The sequence below is a fragment of the Nelumbo lutea genome, chromosome 2 (assembly GCF_056320005.1).
Source record: "Nelumbo lutea isolate HS-2025 chromosome 2, American lotus-T2T, whole genome shotgun sequence".
Classification (NCBI taxonomy): Eukaryota; Viridiplantae; Streptophyta; class Magnoliopsida; order Proteales; family Nelumbonaceae; genus Nelumbo; species Nelumbo lutea.
Genome location: NC_142685.1, coordinates 91,109,288 through 91,115,264, shown reverse-complemented (window position 1 = coordinate 91,115,264; position 5,977 = coordinate 91,109,288). Strand labels below are relative to the sequence as shown.

Here is a 5,977-nt window from a genome sequence, read left to right as displayed (position 1 = left end):
ATTAGGCTTCCATGGTTGTCGGGATGAGGTTAACCGCTGAGGTCTTCGGAATAAGACCTAATCCCCAATGGAGTTGTCCCCATCTACTCTCATGTCTTGATCATGTCTATCCACATGACATGGATTCATCGTGGCTAAGAAGGTGGAGTGGGGCCGCGAAGGTAACGTGGTGCTGATGTGGCTAAGGAGATAAGGTAGGCAGCAGATGTGGTGTGGTGTCGATGTGGCTGAGGAGATGGAACAGCCACATAGGTGCCACAGGGCATTTGGAGCTAGCTTAACCATGACCCGAACACCACTCCCCCAGTTTCGAAGTCAAGGAGTAAAGTGCTCGACCAAGGTGTAGTGCGGAAGAGATCTTTAGTCCTTGGCTAAGGAACTCAAAGTTGAAGTGTGGTTGAGCTTTTGGTCTGGCTCATGTGACCCGAGTTTAGACCGGTTCGTTTGGGCTAGTCCAGTCTAGTCGATTGTCATACCATCTCTAAAATGGGTTGTTAGAAGCGTCACTTCACTTCTCAAGGTTATGCGCGTAAGGAGGGCGAAGGCGCCAATTGATCTTCCCGAGCTTGCCAAAGCGGCACTTGATCTTCGCCATTGATCTTGCTTTGATCCAAACCATGAGAAGTTATAAATAGGGAGGGAAGAGCACTTCTCCTTCATCATTTGCGAGAGAAATCGCTTAGAGAGCTCGACAAGGGGTGGTTTGCAGTGCTTGGTGTTTGCTTCAATTCAATGGTTCTAAGTTCAGTAAAATGTCTTCCTCGTCCTTTTGTTCCTCTTCTTCTAGTTTTAGTGCTTCCCATTATGAGTCTAAGCCAGGGTCTTTCACTGAGGCCAGGGGTCAGGGGACCGCGGCCGATGTCTTCGATAAGGTAGATTCTGGGAGAGTCGTTGAGGCTGAAGAGGCTAAGGCTGGGCCATCAAGCTTGGAGGTAGAGCTTCTTCCGCGATCTAACTGTTGATTTGGGACCACCCCTTGTTATTTAAATCCTAGGGATACGACTCAAATCCGAGCTCTGTATTGCATTTGCAAGGATCACGAGCTGAGGTGTCCACAAGCGGGTGGGAGGCCCATAGATGCTTGGCCAGGTGAGCTCTGTGTGTATGAGAAGAGTCTGAAATCCGAGCTGAGGTTCCCCCTACACGAAGGAGTGGTCGAAGTGTTCTAATAGTACCGGGTATTGTTGATGCAGCTGATGCCAAACTCCTTCAGGTTTCTAATCGGCCTTATATCGTATTACTTTGCCCACAATGTCGAGCTTACCCTAGGGATGCTGAGTTATTTCCTTTAACTAAAGCATTATAAGCAAGGCTACTACTATTTCTCGGCCACGCAACGTATCAAGGTGCTGGTCAGAGCCCCATCCTTGGTGAAGCACCGGAAGGAGGGGTTCTTCTTCATGTGCTGCCCCGAGGGTTTGCCCCTTCCAGCCGTGCTCCAGGAATAGAGGACTAAGGTGCCACAGCACAAGTGGTCCTAGCTCACCGGGGAGGATAGGGAAGATAAACATAATTGAGGAGATCAACATAATTTATGCGTATTTGCTACACTAGCATGTGCACTAGCCGCTCAAGTAATAAAGTATCGTTCCTATGAGGACTTATGCAGCAACTACTAGTAATGTATCAGTCCTCTATTATCTGATAAATCAAATTGTATATCTAACCTAAAACTGAATTCCTAACTAGAAAACTATCTCTAACACAATGGATTGAACACCTCGCATGCAAGTAGAGAAGAAAAGCTAAGTATTCACAGAATTGGTTCAGCAATTAGTTCTCTAGGTCATTCGATTGGATTGGGATTCAGCCTTGGTTTGGTGAAACCCCAAGGCAATGAACAACCTCTCTCAATCGCATGTTCATTAGATGCATGAGTGATGATTCTTATATCTCTATCAAGAATCTAATCACATGCATGCATTAAGATTAAGAATTCTAGGGCATCATTTCAGATTGAATGAACACCAACCGAATTGTACAAGTTATCTTTAACCTTGTACTCAATTTGGTTATTGATTAGCAGATCTGGATTTCTAGAATCTTTCTCAAGCACTCTAGAACTTCATAGAATCAAGAACAGTTTGGCCAAACAGAATTAAGGTTGCCTAAATTCTTTCTCAAGCAATTCAGACATTACCAAAAATCAAGATCAATTTGGCTAACAGTTCTAACAATCAAATTTCTAATCAAGAAACATCAAGATTGCATCTAATCCATTTGAATGAACCTAGAAAGCTAATTACATATCTAAATTTACAGAAATCATGCTTCAATTACAGAAAGAATGAAAAGTTAATGGAGAATTGAACATGAAACCCTAACTGATTTCAGTTACCAATGGCGCAGAATTCAAGGAAGAAGACAACCTAAATTGATCTCCTCCAATGGATTCTTCTCCCAAATTCAAATTCAGCTTCTTTGCATCTTGAAGTTGCTTGAATCTCCTTTCTCCTCTCTTGCGCCTATCTCTCTCTTCTCCCTCCAAGAATTCGAACAAAGGAGTTTTCTCCCCCAAGTGTTTGAACCAGCCAAGGAGAGTTTGATTTCAGGTCTTTGAACCCCCTTTTCCCTCCAAGATTTCTCTTTATATAGTTTTTCCTTCAACTCCCTCTCTCTTCTAGAAGTTGCCACCCTTAGCCTCTTTTGAATCTTCTAGAAGTTGCCACCCTTAGCCTCTCTTGAATCTTCTTTGGGCTGCTCTTGAACTGCAAATGGGCCTCCTCCTTGCTGGGCTGAATAGGCTTCCTTGGAGGCTGCAACTAGGCTCTCTCTTTGGGCTCTCCCAAAGAGTGCAGCATGGGCTTCAAGGACCGAATGGCCCTCTTTTGATCTCTCAGATGGGCTTTTGTTCCAGCTAGGCTGAATTACCACCAATTTGGCTCATTTTTCTTGGTTTTGTGCTTTCTTTTCTCTAAGCTAGTCTCCTTAGATAAATTCCTGAAATTAATCTGAATTAGGGTAAACTTTACACAAATCAGCACAAAAACCATGAATAAACACCAGAATTTTGTGTGTAATTTGCACACACATCAAATACCCCCACACTTAAGCTTTTGCTTGTCCTCAAGCAAAGATATCACCCATAAACTGATCATCCCCTCTTTATTATTACCATTTACCGAATGAATTTTTGGATGAGAATGCATTGAGTGATCGGGAAACTTGTGTAAGTATTCTGATTCATTCCTATGAACTGCCATTCTTATCATATATATAAGAATCAAGGAAGGGGAGAATATGAAATTCTTCATGCTCCAACATTCACTTCCATTCAATATGTAAATCAGCTCCTTGACCGCCCGATTTAACCATTACTTTGAGCTTGGTCACAAATCTATCACTACCCCTAATGGAGTGTTCAACCACATTTTATCCCTTTGAACCTTAGCCATCACCAATATTTTTTCTTTCCCCCTTTTTTTTGGTGTGAGTGCATTTTATGCTCCATCTCACATGGGGCATTTTCTATTTTTTTTTTTTTTTTGTGTGAGTGCATTTTATGGGGCTAGAGGTAGACAACGATACTCATATTCCAAGTTGCTAGTTTTACTATTCAGCTTCGAATAGTGGAGTTGGGACTAAACTCATATCATAAACTGCTAGTTTTACTATTCAATTCATGACAGTGGAGTCATTTGGACTTTGTCCTTTTTTTTATCTTTTTCTTTTGCAATTGTTGAACCTCATACATTAACAATTCAGATGTGAACATAGCTCAAATGATCATTAAGGTGTCAGTCATGTGCATCATACACATGAAGAAAGTTAAGGCTGGTCGTGATGAAAGTCAAATTCAGCTCCCTTAACCTCATGCATTGTGCTAAGTTTGAATCATTCACATACTTACATTGATTTCCCTCAACTCATTGTATTCCCTCTTGGAATTTACCTAATAAACAATAGTAATCTAGGGGAAGTGTTAGTCTATTCGGCCTGTCATTGCATGCATGTATGTGCTGAGATGATTGAAGTGCATGGCTACAGCCCAACTCCCCCACATCAACATCCCCTTGCATATCTAATCTGGGGGAAGTTTTAGTCTTTTGGGGCAACTTGTTAAGAAGGATTGCCGAGCATTCTTCATTTAGAGAAACTATAGCCACATCTCCCAATCTCCTTTTGTTTGCCAAGATCTCCTTCAAAAATTTTGCATAGTGTGGCATCTGGGCTAAAGCATCAGCAAAAGGAATATTAATATGTAAACTTTTTTTAAACACTTCAATAAACTTACCAAATTCCTTTTCCAACTTGTGTTGCTTTAGCCTATTGGGAAAGGGTACTTGCGATTGTTAGTGTCTTTCTTTCTGCGGTTCAGATTGCTCTTCCTTCTTCTTATCGATTTCCAGGGTTGCATCTGCCTTGTTTTCAACCCTTGCTTTCTTCTCTACTTCTGGCATCTCCTTACCACTTCTTAAAGTGATAGCCTGCACTTGTTCTCTTGGATTCACTTCTGTATTGCTTGGTAGAGTGCCTGGTATTCTTACTGAAATCATCTGTGCCAACTGCCCAACCTGATTTTCCAAGTTCTTTATTGAAGCCTCTTGGTTCTGAAATCTTGTTTCAGCACAAGCAATGAACTTGGTCATCAGTTCCTCTAAGTTAGATTTCTTTTCTGGCTGATGGAAATTCTGGGGAAAGGGCTTTGGCACATGCTGATTTGGCCATGACTGATTCGGGTAGCCCCTCCATCCGGGGTTAGAGGCACGAGGGTACTGCGTTCCTTGCTGCCTTGCAAAGTTGCCAACAAAGTCAACCTATTCTCTGGACTGCCTAAACTGATTGCCAACTTGGCATTCAGTGCTGATGTGGCATCCCCCACACCAATCACAAGTCACGGACTGAACATGCATGGCTGCCATCTGCATCTCATCTATTTTCTTGCTAAGTGCACCTATTTGCGCATATAGAGCTGTATATGTGTCCACATTGTGAAGACCATGTTGCTTCCTCACTTGGGCTCTTTCTGAATGCCATTGATAATTATTTTCAGCCATTTCCTCTATGAGTGCATGGGCAACTTCAGGGGTTTTATTGTTGATGGAACCCCAGCTGCCGCATCCAAGATGGTCTTATTAGCTTCGGTTAGACCATTGTAGAAGGTTTGCACTTGCAGCCATATAGGAAGTCCATGATGAGGGACCTTCCTTAACAGCTCCTTATAATGCTCCCATGACTCGTATAGATATTCTCCATCTTGTTGAAAGAAAGTAGTGATGTCATTTCTCATCTTTGCTGTCTTGGATGGAAGGAAGTACTTGGAGAGGAATCGGCTAGCCATCTCATCCCAAGTGGCTATAGATCCAACCGGCAATGAGCCAAGCTTTGGCTTTGTCTTTCAATGAGAATGGGAACAACCTGAGCCTAACAGCATCGTCACTCACCCCATTGTTCTTGAAAGTGTCACAAATCTCCAAGAAATTGGCTATGTGAGAGTTTGTATCTTCATGATTCATTCCACAAAATTGAATTGTGTTTTGTATCATCTGAATTATGGCTGGTTTGATCTCAAAATTATTAGCAGATATGGTTGGTCTTACAATGCTTAAAGCAGCCCCAGTAAGGGTTGGTTTGGCATAGTCCATCATAGTTCTTGGTTCGGCCATCTCTTTAGTTTCAGCTCTAACTAGTCTAGCAGCTCTAAGGTGGATGCGGAGGGTTCTTTCAATCTCTGGATCGTAAGGGACTTCCTCCGGTTCAGGTCTGCTTGTCATAAACTGTACAAGTCAAAATAATAAAAAGACTAATGTACACCACTCAGAAATGTAAACAATCAAACAATCATCAACCTAAGAAAGAGTGACTATTAAACACTAATATGACAGTAATTTACAAGGCAAAGAACACTGAATGCTATCTAAAAAGAAAAGCCTCAAGAACAAGAACAATCAGCAAGCTGAAAGCTAATATAGGCAGACCTGAAATCTGATATACAAGATTGAAATCAGGGGAGTAACCTATCCAATCAAGAAAACTT

At 42.0% G+C, this 5,977-nt stretch overlaps 1 non-coding gene across 1 annotated transcript; it reads left to right on the top strand.

Annotated features, from left to right (window-relative positions):
* Positions 1 to 5,126: 5,126 nt before the first annotated feature.
* On the top strand, positions 5,127 to 5,233 carry LOC148871821 (small nucleolar RNA R71). Its single transcript, XR_016108576.1, has one exon. It is a non-coding gene; the product is annotated as a small nucleolar RNA R71 (small nucleolar RNA).
* The last annotated feature ends 744 nt before the right edge of the window (positions 5,234 to 5,977 follow it).